The sequence below is a fragment of the Mesoplodon densirostris genome, chromosome 2, assembly GCF_025265405.1.
Source record: "Mesoplodon densirostris isolate mMesDen1 chromosome 2, mMesDen1 primary haplotype, whole genome shotgun sequence".
NCBI lineage: Eukaryota > Metazoa > Chordata > Mammalia > Artiodactyla > Ziphiidae > Mesoplodon > Mesoplodon densirostris.
This window is the reverse complement of record NC_082662.1, coordinates 110,008,671-110,026,167: the sequence shown is the minus strand read 5'-3', so window position 1 is coordinate 110,026,167 and position 17,497 is coordinate 110,008,671. Positions and strand designations below refer to the sequence as shown.

Here is a 17,497-nt window from a genome sequence, read left to right as displayed (position 1 = left end):
TTATTTCACCTTAAAATTTAGGAAGTTTCAGTGTTTTAAGTTTCCGTCTGGGAAGTCTTGTTTCTAAAGACACAGACTTGGGTGCGGTCAGTTGCAAGGCACTTTCTCCAGGATTCTGAGCAGATGCTTCTGTAATTCAATGAACAAATGAAATTCTCAAGGGAGGAAAAACTAGAATTCTTGTCTGTTTGTCACTACTTCCAATGTCCAAACTCTAAAAATAGGAGTGTTCTGCTACCGCTGTTTGCCGAAAACAGTGTTGTTACTGCTGTTTGTCAAAAAGCTAAATGTCTTGCTGGGTTAAGCATCCAGAAGCGGTAAAAGGAAATGTGGGAGCTGCAGGTTGCTGAAAGCCGGCCTGTTATCAGCGGACAAATTACATATGTGAGAGCAGAAAAACTCTGCCGACTACTGACTTTCTCAAGGTTTAAATGAATGTGGTAGCCACTTACATTTTCGCTTACCAAATCTCAGCTAATGTCGTCCTATAGCCGAAATTAACCCAGAACTATGCAAAAAATGGAGTTCTGGAATTTTTTTTTCTAGCTTAGCAATATTGACACGTATCTACCACAATCTACGTTTTCTGTACTTGACACCCATATATAGAGAAAGATATCTATATCTTTTCCTCCTCCTTCTTTAGAAACCATTCTTAACTTTTAAACAAAGCCAATAACGAAATCATGCTTATCTCAAACAGTGAAAACATGGCAGCCTTTCCACAGAAAAGGATAAAGTTTGTCTTTGTTTTTCATTCTTATAGCAGAGTCACATTTTTTTTTACCGTAGATATGCTGTAACAAATACTGGAATTAAAAGTTAACTCCTAGCAACAGATTTTGTTAGCTGGTAGTGGGATGAAAGAGGAAAAGAGAAAAACATTGGTTGATACATGTAAAACTATTAGTATTATAGTAAGGGAATATTCATACCTGTTATGGACCTCATTTCTGCAACTGTCACTGGTATATATAACAACTGTCTGCTTCGCTCCTATCAACAAATAAAATTCAGCCAGATAAATTTGAAGATCTAGTTGGCTTTATTTAACGATTTAGGGACTGCTGTCATATCAGGGGCGGAGTTGTTCTCTGCTGTTGACTGTTTGGGCACCACTAGTGATTGTAGCTAGATTAGCCATGATGAGTGGCTAATCAGAACCCATATTGCTGAACCATACATAAAATGCAACCCTGCTTTAAAGTCAGCTAAATCCAACATCTGAGACTTCTTCTTGGAGTTGGTTTCTTTTAACTGCTTTGTTTTCCTTTTCAAAAATATGTATTGAATGGGTCACATTTTTCTGTTTCTTTGCATGTTTAGTATTTTTTATAGTGTACTGGACACTTTGAATGATACAATGTAGAGACTCTGGATTCTGATATCTTCAAAGAGTATCAACTTTTGTACTAGGCACTTTGATTACTGGTCAGTGACCTTGAACTTGTGTAGGACTGGATTAATGGTTTGTTTCTCCGTAGATCTGAGAAAAGTCCAAGGCGTTTCCCAAAGCCCTCTTTGGTGTGACTCAATGTCCAAACCCTGCTAATCTTGTCAGGTCTTGGTTTTATCCTTTTTTAGGGAGGATCAAGAGTAGGCCTCACACTAGGTTGTCGTCTTTACTCCTAACGCAGCCTTTCTGGAGTATCAACTGGATGCTCAGGGTGGTAAAGAGTCTTTAACAGAGCCTGAATTCCAATGTTGCCAGCAGAGACTTCTAAGATCTCTGTTTTGTTTTCCTTCCTGTAGCATCTGTTGTCCGGTAAGCCTTGGTAGTAACTCTCCACACATGAGCAGCCCAGCACTCAGCAAAGACTGGCAGGAGACCCAGTATGGATTTTCTGAAAACTAGCCTGTAAACTGTCTTCTCCTTTCTGGTTCTCTGCAGATTCCAGTTGCTTCAGCTGTCCTCTGATATCTACCTTAGCTCAGTGTGAACACCTTGCTCTGCTGGGATTCCAGCTTGCTATACCACCATCAGGTCATTTCCGCAACCCTCTCTCAGGCAATCACAGTCTTGCACTGCCTCTGTCCAGTGTCTATAACAGGTGCTTCACATATTTTGTCCATTTTTATGGTTGTTTACGGCAAGAAGGTTAAATTGGTGGCATTACTCTACTATAGCTGTAGGTGGAAGTCCTGGATTCTTTTCAGTGCCTTTAAAATTAAGGTTTAATCACATGCATTACTGATGTCTAAATAATTTGAACACTGTTTTCCATGTTTAAAATGACCTGGTCCAAGGATTTTGTTTTTACTTTATTAACAAGTACAACTAAACCAATCTAGGCTTGCTGGATTCACTTTCAGCATGGTGACCCCCCAGCACCACAAGGACATCTGGGCTGAGGATCCTGTTCTTTGGCTGTATTCCAATGCTTTGACTATATGCCACTCCAAAGTATGCCAATTTGGCATAAGAATTATTTTGAGCTAAAGGCATTTGGAAAACAGCAACTACAATCATTCTTATCACCAGAGACAGGAAGTCAAGGCCGAGAGAAATCCACACAAACAGACTTTGTTAAAATAACTCGTATCTTCCTTTGGTCTTCCAATGTGTTTTACTTTTCCATAATCACCTCTCTTTGTTCAACCTAGTATATAAATACTTAGGCCTAGCCACTTCTTTGGGTTTTCATTTTCCTATTGGAGCTCCCATGTACATGTGAAAATCTGGATGTTTTCCTCCTCTTAATCTGTCTTATGTCAATCTAATTCTCAGGCCCAGCTGGAGACCCTAAGAGGGTTGAGGTGAAGTTTGCCTCCCCTACAGACTGTCCTAGGACCACAAAAGAAAGGATTAGTAAAAGACTATCTGTAAGGGGCCAGAACTGGTCCTGGTAGAGGGGACTTGGTGTAGGCTTGCTAGACCTAATAGGAAATGCTAGAATTCCCAGAATCAGATGGGTGGAAGGGTGAGAGGCTACCTTAAAAGACAATGGTTGCCTAGGGAAGCCCGGAGAGACCAGCTGTCATATAACTGGGGACCAGTGAATAAATTTCTCCTTTGAATCCATCTCTTTCCTTCTCTTTCCTCTTCCTCCTCCCAGTTCTGCCGTTCTCCCCTCTGAGTCTTCCTTCCCATTTCTACCCTGCCTGTGTTTAGGCTGCACCCGGGGCCTGGGTCTTTGTCCCACCAATGTCTCTCTCCATATGTTTGGGTTTTTAATCTTTCTTCTACCAAGAACTCCTTTGGTGATCTGCTGAAACCTGCGCACCCTTCTCAGAATAATGAATTTTTTTATTAAAAAATATATTTATCAAACATCTCCTATTTATATCCACTATTCTATGCCCTGGAGTGAGAATAATGAATTTTAATATGTTGAATCAAATACAGTTTTCTTTGTGAGGCTTCCCGGGTCTGATAGAATGAGCAGGAAGGCTGAGCTTACACAACCAACCTCCCATGCCTCGAACCAAGATGACCCTAGAGTTGAGGTGGTGAAAAATAAGAGATCTTGGGTTCCACCGGTCTCAGAGGAACTAAAACTACTGGACATCATTATTCTATACTAACCAGACAAAGTAGTGGTTCCTGGGACGGAGTTCCAAGGAGAAGGACCACACTCCCTCTCGTGGCCACTGCGGGGAGCAGTACGGCCCTGCAACTGCGGATACTAATCCAAAGAAAACCAAATAAAACGCACTGGAAGCTGGGCTACGCTCAAGACTTTGAAATTAGAAGTCGTGCACGCTGCAAACTGACCTAGCAGGAAGACGAAAAGCCGTGAGCTTCTCTTCTCCCTACCAGCTTGGTATCAGTTGCCCAAATGGAAAATGTCTGCGCCAAGACTGAAGGCAACCACGGCGAGTTGCTGATGAGGAAATAGGTTTGTAGAGAGTTTAATGGATTTCCTCCGGCCCAGGGCTCATCGGCAGTAAGTCACGGACCAGGCCTACGATCGTCCTACTTCCGACTTCAAGGAGGAACCGGGGTAGAGGGTAGAAACTGCTGCGCAGAGGTGGGGTCGGGTTGAGGGAGCGACTCCGCCCTCCTCTGGGACTTTTACAACGGCCTCTCCCTGTGCTCATTTCCGCCCAGAAGGAACCCCAGACTTCAATGCAAAGGACGTCCAGGATTAAAGGGTCTTTTCCAATTCATCCCAAGAGGTCCCACCGAGGTTTACCGGATCCACCTCCTTAGTCCTGTTACTGGAATTTTCTAACTTTCCACGACAATCGTGAATGCTTTTTTCCAAGGTCTTCAGTCACAAGGGAGAATTCAGGCAGCGCCAAGTGCACTTTCGGTGCTTCAGCCCCGCGCATCCTCCACCTCTTCTGTGGGGCTGTTGGGGAAATAAGAAATCGAGACTCAAAGGAGCACGCATGTTGACCAACTGAGTATTAGCTAAGTTTATTATTGAGGAAAAAAACAAACAAACTCAAGAGTGCATGCTTGCGGGCAGCCCGCACATGACTACAAAGCTATTGTGGACTTCCAGCTCTATTTATGTGGGATTAAGGCTACAGTTGTCATCATCCCACCTTTAGTAAACAGTCAGCATTACTCAGTCGGCTCCAGGAATGAGATTAAGCTTACTCAGACGCTCTGTTCTTCAGATTTTTATCAGTATCTCTCTACGGTTGCTTCTGTCAGTGCAACTACACGACAGTACAAGTGGTTGGATAACATTCTTCAGCATTCCTCCGCAAGACACAGGGCGCAGGGGAAGGGGGAGAGGAGGAGCGCAGCCGACTCCCGGCCTCGGAGGGCTGGGGCGGAGTCGGAGTCCTGTCTCACCCTCCACTGGTGAGCAGGGGATTGTGCGCCCCCTACCGCGCGGGGCCGGGGGCGCCTCGCCACCTGCTCCGAGGTCTGGACTCCGGTGACATCTCAAGGCGTTGCGGTCTTTAACCGAGGATTTCAAAGAGGAACCTCAGTCATTCGGATTCGAGAGCATCCAACAGTACACAATCATGGTCAGCGCGGTGGCCGACCAAGTGGAGGCAGGGGGAGGGTAATCAAAGTTATTTAACGAAAATAGCCATTTTCTGTTTTCTTTTCGCCTTTTTCTTCAGTGGCCAGAGCACTAGCTCGCTCTCTCCCCGTCCCTCACTGGGTTGCCTCCACTCCCACTCGCTTTCTTCTCCTCTTCTTCAGCTTTCCCTATTCAACCCCTCAGGACGGACGACCCCAGACCGAGGCTGAGTCGCAGTCCAGGGTGGGGAACTCAGCTCGGTCCCGGGGCGCACGTGTCCAAAGTCAAGACTTTTGCCTTGTTCTCAGTCAGCTGCGGGAATAAAAGCGCCTCCGGCTTTGAGAAACCTTTCCAGCCTTCCGTTTCCGGAGTTACTCGTAGACCTAAAAGCTTAAAGCACACACTGGAATTCTTGGTTGCCTAGGACCCTGCGGCAGAACGCATCCTTCACCGGGCATTTATTGAATGCCTACTAGGTGCGAGGCCCTGCCCTGGAGGGCGGGCTGCATCGCGAGCAGTTCTGAGGTCTTGCCGGTCGGAGTCCACATCTAGAGAGAGGCGCAGAACGTGGGCAGCGCAGTGGGGGCATAGCTGGTTCGTGTCCTTCGCACGCGCGCCCACAGGGTCAAGTGGGGCCTCACGGCGAGCGAAACTAAGAATGGTAACGTGGACTTCAGCCCGGGAGGCTGCGGTCGTCACCTGGAGCCGGATGGCTGTTGAGGCGGGGAGCAGGTGGGAAGGCATAGATCTGGCGTTCGGCAGTCAGTCCCCTAGCTGACTCCTAAACGTTCTATCGATGTCCAAACGTGCCCGATGACACCAACTCTTGGCTTCAGTGTCTCCCGCGCGCACCCTCGGCTTCCGGAATATGAGAATCTAAGGATGTCCCCAGCCAGAGGTTGAAAAGCAATTTCTTGAATCAGGAAACGAGGTATGGGGAACGCGCTCTCACGTCTCTGTAGCCTAATCGGTTAGCGCGTTCGGCTGTTAACCGAAAGGTTGGTGGTTCAAACCCACCCAGGGACGTCACCTTTTGCTTCGTCGAAGTCCTTGCTAGCTACTTGCAACTTTAGGTTATCTGTTCGCCACATCTCACAGTTCTGGAGGCTGTAAAAGTCCAGGATCAAGGTGCTGACAGAATTCAGTTCTTGTTGAGGGCCTCCTCCTCAGCTTGCAGAAGACCTTGTCACAGCATCCTCACATGGCAGAGAAAGGAAACTCTGGTGTCTCTTCTGTTTTTATAAGTACTGATCCCAGCATGGGGGCTTCATCTTCATGAAGGTTTAAACCTAATTACCTCCCAAAGGCTCCACCTCCTAATACCATTACATTGGGGAGTTAGGACTTCAACATAGGAATTTGGGACGGACAACAACATTCAGTGCAGAATAGGTGGTAACACAGAGAGACGTTCCTCAAATGTCTAAAATGCCTTTATGGTGACCGGATTGCACAGACTTAACAGTCACATGAAGGTGGGAGAGAACTTGTCCAGCAGTTCTCTTCTTTCTTCCTGGAGGCACTGTGTGTGTGTATGTGTGTGTGTGTGTGTGTGTGTGTGTGAATAGAAAAATCAAGGAATTATAGAAAGGTACATACATTGAGAAAATTCTCACCTCCCCTACTCAAGCTCCCAGTTCCCAAAGGCCAAACAATACCAACCTGGTGGTTTTTAACAAACAATTTTATTTTTAATAAAATAAAACAATTTTATTTTCAATAAAGTCAACAGGCATGACTTTATTATTTTTATAACAAAGTAGTCACCTACTTTATAAGTATATATTAAAAACCTCAGACAAACCCAGCTGTAACTCAGACTTGACTATAGGATGCTGAAGCCACAAGGCAGGCCATTAACCACACTCACAGCCTTTCCTCTGGGAGCTTGGGCAAGTAACAATCTCTGTAAACTTCTTAAAACATCATGATCCAGAGGTTCCGAAGGATTTTCTTTTGCTTGTTTCTTCCCTTGTCTGCTTGTCTGATCTGAGCTAGAAATTCACAGATATTAATTCAACAAACAAAAATGAAAAGAAAAAAACTAAAACCACTGCATTTTGAAATTTCATTCACGTTACCAGTATTTTTGTGGAAAAGAGACTCTAGCTATGGTATGAAAAACATATACCAGTTATAGAACTTTGCTTTAATGAAGTTGGAAAGCTCTGACAAGAAAATAAGGTTCTGACAAACAATGACTGGAAGAAAATTTAACCTAGGGTTTATAATGATCAGAGGGAAAAAAAGATGGAATCAAATACATACATACATATCTCCAGTCCAGATATCATACAGGTCTAAAGACAACAAACAGATGTCAAATAAATGAAAGAATTCAGGAAATACAAAACCTTTTTTGAAAAACCTATTTGACACTAAAATGCACCTAATGAGATGCTTTCACAATTAAAATCTCAGGAATAGAACTATGCAACACAAAGCATGAACCCTAATGGAAACTATGCACTTTAGTTAATAATAATGAATCAATATTGGTTCATCAATTGTAACAAACGTACCACACCAATGCAAGATGTTAATAACAGGGGAAGCAGTGTGGGTGGAGGAGAGGGAGTATATGGGATTTTTTTTTTCTTAATCACAAGAATGAAAATTGCTGGGTATTCTGCGTTTGTCCCTCCAGATACATTCTCATCATTTTCCACCCTATTATATGCCCCAGAAAGTTAATCTTTTTGAACTGTGCAAAAGGGCTCCTCTGCCCACCGACTTCTTGCTGGCTACAGCCAATGGGATTCACTGACTGGGAATGGGAGTGTAGGAGGAATATGAGGTCAGGGTAATTATTTCCTGCAGGGTGGCAGTGGTTGTGTTCTCTGCCACCCCCCAAGACCACAGTTATTGTTTAGTGGCACTCTACTACAGTTACAGCCTTACCTACAACTATCACTTTCCCAGATTCCAGGAACAGCTCTCTCCCCTTGCCCAATCAGGTCTAGTAATTGCTCTCCACTGTTGCTAGGCCTGGGATGTCGCATCATCTGTTTAGTGGCTGCATCCCCCTCTTAGAGCCCCGGGTTCCTGAGTTGGGAGGTCCCAGGAAACCCTCTCAATCCTCAGCAGGTCTGGGTTTCAGAGAGCCTCGGGGAATGTGCCACAAAGTTATCTGGGAGCTCATTACATCTCTGTTCAGCTCATAAGCCGAAGAATAATTACACCTTTCTTCCTTCAAAGAATACCCCAAAAAATTTTTCAAAAAAATTTTAGTCTTTTAGGGAAAATCCTTTCTAAGCATGACAAAACTCAAAATCCCTAAGGAAAAAGATTAATACATTTAGCTACATAAAAAGTTTAAGAATTTGTTTAGCAATAAATAAATCAAGCACTCAACATCTGGCAAAGCCAAGGCCTGAGTGATTCAGCTTGTAAAGCTATAACAAGTCACTTTTAGATTCAGAAAGTTTATTACTTACATGGACAGCAAAAGGAAGAGTAGTTGAAGGTATAGACTTCCTGGGCCTTCATCCCACATATCCAAAGGGATGACACTGAAACAAAAGGGGTCAGTGACTACAATGCAAGTTGTGGGATACCTGTTATTTAGAAGCCAATTCTAGACTGCAGCTACGTAGTTTTACAGTCTGCAGCTGTCCCCAGGGAAGGGACGAGGAGGTAAGCAGAATGCCTCATATGTGATTAGAACCTGAAGGGCAATGAGAAACTGTCCCAGGGTAGACAGGGGAATGGAAGCTGTCTCCTGGCACTCTTTACAAGCCTCCCATCCTCTCTTGCTTTGGGACAATCACAAGGTGCTCTGCCTTGTGGTAAGATTCAGAATAGTTTTAGTTCAAGCCTTGGCTGGTGTGGCCTGTACAAATACATACAAGGTCACCTGGGTGCCACAGCTGAGCCATTCCCCTACAAAATTCAAAAGACAACAATTTGGTAAAATACTTGAAAAACTACAACATAGAAAAAGCCTTTTTTATTTAGTATTTATTTTTATCAAGCTTATATATGCACATAGTTTAGAGAGTCAAACTCATAAACTCGGTAATGAAAACCAACAGGCCTCTGAAGCTCTCCCCCATTTCCTACTCCCTAGAAGTAACTTCTTTAAATTCTTTTGATCAGTGATTTGTTATTCACCTCTGCCTGTGTAGACAAATATTGTTAATTCTTGATTTTCTAGTTTTAGGCACTTTATCTCTCTTTTCCATACTCCCCCTACACTTACCACTTCACACACACACACACACACACACACACACACACACACACACACACACACATTTCCCACTCCTCCATCTTCCCAATTGTGATGGCTAATTTTATGTGTCAACCTGGCTAGGCCATGGTACCCAGATATTTGGTCAAACATCAATCTAGATGTTTCTGGGAAGGTATTTTTTAGATGAGATTAACACTTAAATCAGTAGACTCTGAGTAAAGCAGATTACCCTCCATAATGTGAGTGGGCCTCATCCAATCCATTGAAGGCCTTAAGAGAAAAAGACTGAGGTCCCCAGAGGAAGGGAGAGTTCTGCCTCCAGACTCTGCTTTCAGATTAGAGTTACAAAATCCGTTCTTCCCTGGCTATCCAGCCTATTGGCCTACCCTGGAGATTTTAGATTTACCAACCTCCACAATAACATGAGTCCATTCCTTAAACTAAATCTCTATATACATACGTGTGTATCTTCTATTGGTTCTGTTTTTCTGGGGAACCCTAATACATCAATATATCTTAATTTTGGTGAGATCAATGATTATTATTTTTAATATATAAACTATTAACAGAGAAGCCACATAATTTAACATGATCACTTTTTGAATATAATATTCCCTTGGCAGTAACAATTATGTTACTTTTCCATTTGCTTAGTTTTCCATGTATTTATTACTGAATTATAACCAATTTCTGTAAATCTCCCCTCAAGAGCTTTCTCATTCTTTTTTACAGCTAGCTGAACTATATTTCATTGTATGGTTGTACTGTCATTTATTTAGTCACCCCCAAAACTGATGGTCATTTAGAGAGTTTACAATCTTTTGCTTAATAAAAAGTGCTCCGTGAATAACTTTGTATACACTTAATTTCACATAAGTATAGGAATATTGTAGGATAAACTTCTAAATGTAGATTGCTGAAGTTAAAGAAAAGTTTAAATTTTTGATAGAAACACCCTGTAGAACTTAAACCAATTTATCCTCTCTTTAACAATATTTATTAACTCTCCAACATATTAAACTTAAAAAAATTTACCATATTATAGTTGAAAATATGACCTCAACTTAGTTTTAAATTGCACTACTTTCATTAATAGTAATGTTGAATGTTAAGAATCTTTTCATATGGGCAATAGCCTTTTATATTTTCTATTTTTTATATGTTTGCTACTTTTTATTGGGTTATTGGTTTACTTCTTATTGGCTTATAGTTCTGTAAATATTAGGGAAATTAGCCTTTTGTACATGATGTATATTCTAAGAATGTAGATGTCTAGCATGGTATGGTAAATTTGGTGCCTCCACAGGAAGGGAAGAGAACCAGAAGAGAAGTTTATTATACTCACAGGTCCCAGAAGGGGTCACCGCGGGTGTGCTCAGGGCCACACAGGAGTCCAACTGGCAGTGTGTTCAACTGAACAGGTGGGGAGCTGTGAGAGCCAGGACCTGTGGGCCAAAGCCTTCACTGGAGTCCTGAGTGGGATCTAAGGAAAGCAAACCAAGTTGGGGGAAGAGAGGAAGGAAAGAAGAGGAGGAAGTGGGGGGGGCAGGGCGGGGAGAAGAGGATGGAGGAGGGGAACGTTAGAGTCCATGGGTTGGGTTGCTTATCAGGGGGTTTCAGCTGTTTTTGAGTGTGCATTCACAATTAGGGCTGTGAGAAGGATGTTGATAAGCCAAAACATTAACTCAAAATGGAGGACTTTTAACACAATGTGAGTTGCAAATACTTCCCCAAATTGTCATTTGTCTTTGGACTTTGCTTATGTAGATTCTATTTGGTTTATATAGTCAAGCTCATCAATATTTTCTCTCAGGAGTTCCGAGTTTGTGTCATAGTTAGAACAGGCTTTTCCACACACACACACACACACCCCAAGAAATAAAATAATTGTTTCATGCTTCTACAAGAACTTTTATGTTCCTTTTCATTATTATTTAAATCTTTGATCAATTTGGAATTTACCCTTATGTAAAGCGTATGATATTCATTGACCATTATTTTTTCCCATTATTTTGTCACAGCCCTTCTGTTGACAGCTACCTAGTTATTAAAAAATTGGTCATTAGAATTATTGATTTGAGCCCCTCTTTCTAATGTATTACATTTCTTCATGTATTTTGGTCCATTTCTGGACTATGTGCTATCCCACTGATTGTTGTTTACCCATACACGATATTTTACTGCTTTAATCATTATAATTTATGTCATTTTAATATTTCATAGGGTTAATCCTTCCTTATTGTTCTTTTAAAAAAAGAATTTCCTCAGTATTACTGCTTATTTTTCCATTTAAACTTTAGAATTATATTGTCCAGTTTGAATAAAAAAGAAAAATATTTTTGATATTTTAATGAAAACTATGTTAAATTCAGACACCAAGTTAAAGAGAGGTGTTATCTTTATGACGTTGAGTCTCCTACCCAAGAACATGGTACATCTTGGTTGATAGGAAAGGAAGTTGCCCTAATGCAGTGGTTCCTGAACTCGAGCATTTATCCAAATCACCTGGAGAGCTTAACTCTCAGATTGTTGGGCCCACCTCCAGAGTTTCTGAATCCGTAGGTCTGAGGCAGGGCTTGAGAATTTGCGTTTCTCAAAAGTTTCCAGATGTTGCTGGTGATGTTTGTCCCGGCACAACACCTTGAGAATAATCGGCTAGTGTATTGATGATTTTGGAGATGGTTGGCGGGATATATAAAGGAGATTAAAGCACATTTACAAACTTAAAAAAAAAAAAGTAGGACTGGTAAATGATCCTTAGGGAAATGTGGGAAAGACCTGTATGAGGAGTTAAAAGCGAGTGTCCGCGTTGTGGTGGAGAAGCCTGATGACTGGGGACAAACTCGGCTTCCACTCACTTTGAAAACCCACTTTACTCACACCACTCATCCCAACACTGAATGAGAGATTTATCAGGAACAAATATCAGGCAAACAACTTCAGGCCTTCGGGGTAGAACAGAGTTCTCCGGTCGATCAATAGCTAACTCGAAACGCTTGGGCGCAGCGCTCCAGAGACTCCGCCTACATCCATCTGATAAGACTGCGCTGCAATCTCTCCACTTGCCAGCTCCGGGCCGTCGTCCTTGCTCCTCCCTCCCCTTCCTAACGTACTTTCCCCTTTCTTTGCTCTTCCGCGTCCCTCCTCCTCAGCTCCTTTTCCAGCGCTCTCTCCTCTTTTTCGTTTCGAGATCTTCCTAAACTAGTTGTATTTTACAGCCCTTTGAGGCTGATGAACGTTTCAAAACCTAAAAAGCAAAGGCACGCTCCTTAGCACCTAATGGAGAACATTTTAACTACTTAAGAAGGCCCTTCAACACCTCATCCAAGATTTCCCGCTGACGAGAAGAGAACGAAAGTGTTTCCGCTTGGTCATGTCCTAAGATGTCTTCTCAGTGGAGCAAAGTCGAGGCAGGACGAAGGGGGAGCCCCGCGGGGAGGAGGAGGAGCCTCCTCGGAGGAGGAGCCTGGGTTCGGGCAGCTGTAGATCTGTGACCCTTGGTCTCAACCTGAGATTCTGGAATCGGTAGCCCGGATTCCTCTTCTTTGCTAGATTTGGGGCGAGTAAAGGCGATTTCTGGAACAATTTACCGAAGTTTAAAACAATAGTGACCACAATGTCTATTTAGAAGCTGCTTGTTCAGTTGGTAGCGAACAAGAGCAGATTCAATAAAGTAGAGGTAGGCGGGGAAAAACAAGTACCGCCCAACGTGGGGCTCGAACCCACGACCCTGAGATTAAGAGTCTCATGCTCTACCGACTGAGCTAGCCGGGCGCTGCTTTTCAATACTTCTTTCAGAAATATTTCTTTAGAGGGACAGCTTGCACAGTCAAAGATACACACAGCTTAGCTTGAAAGAGTTCTCTGGCTCCAGGATTTTAAACGCAGTACTAGCTTTTGTCACCGAGAAACTCCAGGCTTCGAGAGTGATGGGACTACACGGGGCTAGACGGCCCTGCAGTGGGCGCGGGAATCACGAGTCCTGAAACCTCGACGTTTCTTCAAATTCCTTTCAGACAGGTTTTGAGACCTTTTGGACAGCAAATTCTTTTGGAGAACCCGGTTTCTGGGACCCGGAATCCAGAAGAGGAGGAGAAAAAGCGCGAGGGAATTGGGATGAGAGGCGCAAACTGCCGCGAGAAGTAGGAGGGGCGCGGGGACTCGTGCTCCCGGGACCTTGGTGCTGCAGCCTCGTTCTTCCTTCTTCTCGGTCCGAAACCTTTCTCCCCCTAAACCGTGACCACCAGGGGATGGGGTGGGGGTGAGGCTGAAGGATGCGTCAGTCTGAAATTAGGTCCAATTGACTATTCATTTGGGGCACGATTTTGTTTTTAAATACTAAAATTTTGTGGGACCTGAAGGTCCCGCTGAGATTTAAAGTCGGATGGGATTTAGAGCCTCAGGCGTGGGCGCTCGCGGGAGTTTTCACTCCACTCTCCAAAACGTTCATTTCTCCAACCTCTGGAAGAGGCGCTGAGTTCCGGAGTCACCAGCGAAGGGCTCTCTCCTCTGCTCAGATGAAGGTAGGCCTTGCTTGCTGCTCCGAGGCGCTCCACACCGCCCTGAAGCAGCTCTGCCAGGGTTGGTTAGATTCGCTTAGGTGGGGGAGCCGCCGATTGAGCTGAGTGGAGACAGTTATTTACGTAATTCGTAGACTGCACTTCTGCGATGCAGCCTTGAGCAAAGACGGATTACAAGCTTTTTTTTAACCCTTAAAAGGTTCACAAAAAGGAGGGCCACCCAGGTGAACTACAACCATATGCCGTGGCTCGGATTCGAACCGAGGTTGCTGCGGCCACAACGCAGAGTACTAACCACTATACGATCACGGCGCGCCACATCCAAGGTGGCGCCCTAGGGCTCGACTTAATGTCTTTTCAAACAGGATTGTCTCAGTGGTGCTGCAGCTTTCTTTGCTCAGTTTGCGTGATTCGCCTAGGTTAAAATCCCAAACGTTTCCACCCATAACCTCGAAGCCCTGACACCCGAATCTGGGTCTCAGAATCCCGCCGTGCCCGCGCCATCATTACCCCCTCCGCTGGACGGCGGCGCACCCAGTCCTGACGAGGTCTGAGAGCGTCGCCTGCAGCTCGGGGACCGCGTCTCCAGTCGCCCTCTTCAAGCCACTTCTCTCTTTCCCCTCCAAATAATCAAGCCGCCCCCACTAGGCAACCCGAGGATTTTCCTATTTGCATCTCCACCTTGTACCCTGGAGTTGAGGTTTCTGTCGCCCGAATGTTGGAACCGGCAGAGAAGCGAAGCTGGTGAGCTGCTAAAAGGCGTGAGGTCCCCCTTTATTTTTCTTGCTTCCCTCGCTGCTCCTTGGCGCGCTCTCTCAGGAACTTCGGAGTCTTGGGCTGACTTCCTTATTCTGACTCTTTAGTAAATCTAAGTCGCCTCCGAGTATTCAGAAAAACATATCCGATCAGCCTCCATTTCTGACATTCCCTAAAGACCCCCAAAAGGAGAATTATCGTAAACTGGTGCGAAGCAAGAGGCCAAAAGCAGCAGATGGGCTTGCCTTGGTTGCTGCATGAAGTCTGGAGGTTCGCTCACGGTAGAGTCTCCCACCAGGCTCAGAGTTTGAGGACGGATGGGTGGTCAAAGGCTCTTCTTTCTCCCCCTATTTGCTCTACTCGAGCTTCCAGAGAAAAGAAGAAATCACCAGTGCGTTGGCCGGGAATCGAACCCGGGTCAACTGCTTGGAAGGCAGCTATGCTCACCACTATACCACCAACGCATACAAAAAAAATGTCCCCTTTGTTTCCTTATGACTAATTCGTCATGGTTTGCTCCGACCAAAGTCTTTCATATTTAGGGATTCGTGCTAAGAGAACTATTCAACACAAAGCCAAAGGACGAAGAGGAAAAAAAGATCTCTAGGATTTTACCTATGATTATATTGATAATGTTGTGGTAGTTTTTTTTAGTCGTTTCAGAGGTTTAGGGAAGGAAAATCATCAATTCTAGTTTATTGTCTTTTGAAGGGAGCCTCTGAAATCAAGCGGACGAGTTAAGGCCTTAATGCGAGTGTTATCTCTGTACACATATCGTTATGCATTTGGGAGTATTTCCTCAGCACGAATGCATAAAGGTAAAGTTGCCATTGAAAAGATAACCCACATTTTAAAGCTTTGATTACATATTGCCAAATTGCTGTGTGGAGCGATATCACCAATTTTCACTTTTCAATGAGTATTACCAAATTACCTCAGGCAACTAGATATCATCATTCTTTTTATCTTTACGAAAGTGCAACATAAAAATTTGGAGTCTCATTTTAACTTGCATTTATTGTATTACTATTGAGGTTGATCATATTTCATAAACTTACTAATTATTTGTATTAGTTTTGAGACTTACTAAATCATACGCTTTGTCGATTTTTGCTATTAGGTATTTATATTATATGTATATTACTTACATATTAGTTTGGCATTTGTCTTTTAATATTATAGGATTTTCAAATGGGCAGTTTTCTGTTTTTATGTAGTCTAACCTATCAGTTTTATCCTTTATGATTTCTGTGTTTGCTTTTACCTTGAAAAAGTCTTCTCCAGCCCAATAAGATAATTATCCACCGATGTTTTTATTGTTTCAATTATTACATTTAATTATTTAACCCATCTAATATATGATATGAGGTGGTAATTCCACTTCTATGAATTTATCCTAAAGCAATCCCTAAGGCTATACAAAGATGTATTCACACAAATGTTCATCAAAGTGTTATTTGTAAAACCAAAATTTTGGGGGGGGAAAACCTAAAAGTCCAGAAATACGATTGATGAAAACCCACATTTTTTTTTTTATATTGTACATTGCTGGTGGGAGTATAAATTGGTAGGACCTCTAAGGAGGACATATTGGCACTACCCATCCACAAATGCACATGTCTTTTGAACCAACATTTTAATTCTTGGACATTTATTCTACACACGTACAAAATAACATATGTAGAAGATTATTTTTATGGCCGCAAAGGATTAGAATAACCTAAGTGTCATCAATAGGAAGCTGGTTTGATTAATTATGGAATATCAATATAATGGAATACTATGTGCCATAGAAAAGAATGAGGAAGCTCTTCATGTGTAATCTGAAACTATTTCTAAAATTAAGTGAAAAAGGCAAAGTTCAGAAGTGTGTAGATTGCTATCATTTGTGCGAGGGAGGGGAACGTACTTAAATATATATGTATGTATGCATGTACTTGTATTTACAATCTATTTATATTTTATATTTACAACATACTTATATTACAATATAATTACAAAACTTACTACTGGCTGCCTTATTAGAAGAAAACTGGATGGCCGAGGTGAAAAGTAGGTTTATCAGTTATGCCTTTTTGGATATTTGAATCCTAAACCATGTAAATATATTACCTTTACAAAAATTAAATAATTAAATTGAAAGAAAATATCCTGTTGCTGAAGTGTATTTATTTCTACTGGAAAGTGTTAGAAATATATTAACTTTAAAAATAGCTGGTAAAAACGTAAAATAGATAGCTAGTGGGAAGCAGCCGCATAGCACAGGGAGATCAGCTCGGTGCTTTGTGACCACCTAGAGGGGTGGGATAGGGAGGGTGGGAGGGAGGGAGACGCAAGAAGGAAGAGATATGGGGACATATGTATATGTATAACTGATTCACTTTGTTATAAAGCAGAAACTAACACACCATTGTAAGGCAATTATACTCTAATAAAGATGTTTTTTAAAAAAGCTGATAATTAAATAGTATGTACAGCATTATTCCATTTTCTGTTTCAAAAACTGGATAATAGCTACCAGTGATTGGTAGAATGGTAAGCGATTTTTTCTTTGTTTTCCTGCATTTCCTGTATTTCAGCTAAGGTCACCCATGTGGCAACTGAGTAGAAGAAACAAAATTAATCATTAAAAGTGTTCTATAGGAACTGTCATTAAAAGTATTTTGTAGGAAGAAAAACACAAAGTACTGTCTTGGTAGAGAAAAGACATCTTTCCCTGACCGGGAATCGAACCCGGGCCGCGGCGGTGAGAGCGCCGAATCCTAACCACTAGACCACCAGGGAATGTAGGAAAAGGGTGCAACAGAGAATGTATGAGGCTAATTCAACGTGTGTCTCTACCCTTTGTGTGACGCATATTGCTTCAACCACCTAGATTTTGAGATTCTTGACAACTGGGCCTTCCGCACGTCGAAGCTACCTTTTCCTCGTATTTCTTTTTTGTAGTAGAAAACCCTTAAGAGAACTCCTCTGCATGGCTCCCAGAGCTGAGGGAGGATCGTGTACACACGATCGCAGTTCCCAAGACCAGAGACAAATGTCTGGAGAAAACATAGAAGGACAAATAGGAAACTCTCAGCCTCCAGTAGTTGCAGTGA

The 17,497-nt window shown here is 42.8% G+C and overlaps 4 non-coding genes across 4 annotated transcripts; 1 reads left to right on the top strand and 3 right to left on the bottom strand.

Annotated features, from left to right (window-relative positions):
- Window positions 1–5,880: 5,880 nt before the first annotated feature.
- On the top strand, window positions 5,881–5,954 carry TRNAN-GUU (transfer RNA asparagine (anticodon GUU)). The gene has a single exon. It is a non-coding gene; the product is annotated as a tRNA-Asn (tRNA).
- Window positions 5,955–12,824: 6,870 nt separating this feature from the next.
- On the bottom strand, window positions 12,825–12,897 carry TRNAK-CUU (transfer RNA lysine (anticodon CUU)). Its single transcript has one exon. It is a non-coding gene; the product is annotated as a tRNA-Lys (tRNA).
- Window positions 12,898–14,791: 1,894 nt separating this feature from the next.
- TRNAG-UCC (transfer RNA glycine (anticodon UCC)) lies at window positions 14,792–14,863 on the bottom strand. Its single transcript has one exon. It is a non-coding gene; the product is annotated as a tRNA-Gly (tRNA).
- Window positions 14,864–17,111: 2,248 nt separating this feature from the next.
- Window positions 17,112–17,183, bottom strand: TRNAE-CUC (transfer RNA glutamic acid (anticodon CUC)). Its single transcript has one exon. It is a non-coding gene; the product is annotated as a tRNA-Glu (tRNA).
- Window positions 17,184–17,497: the final 314 nt, after the last annotated feature.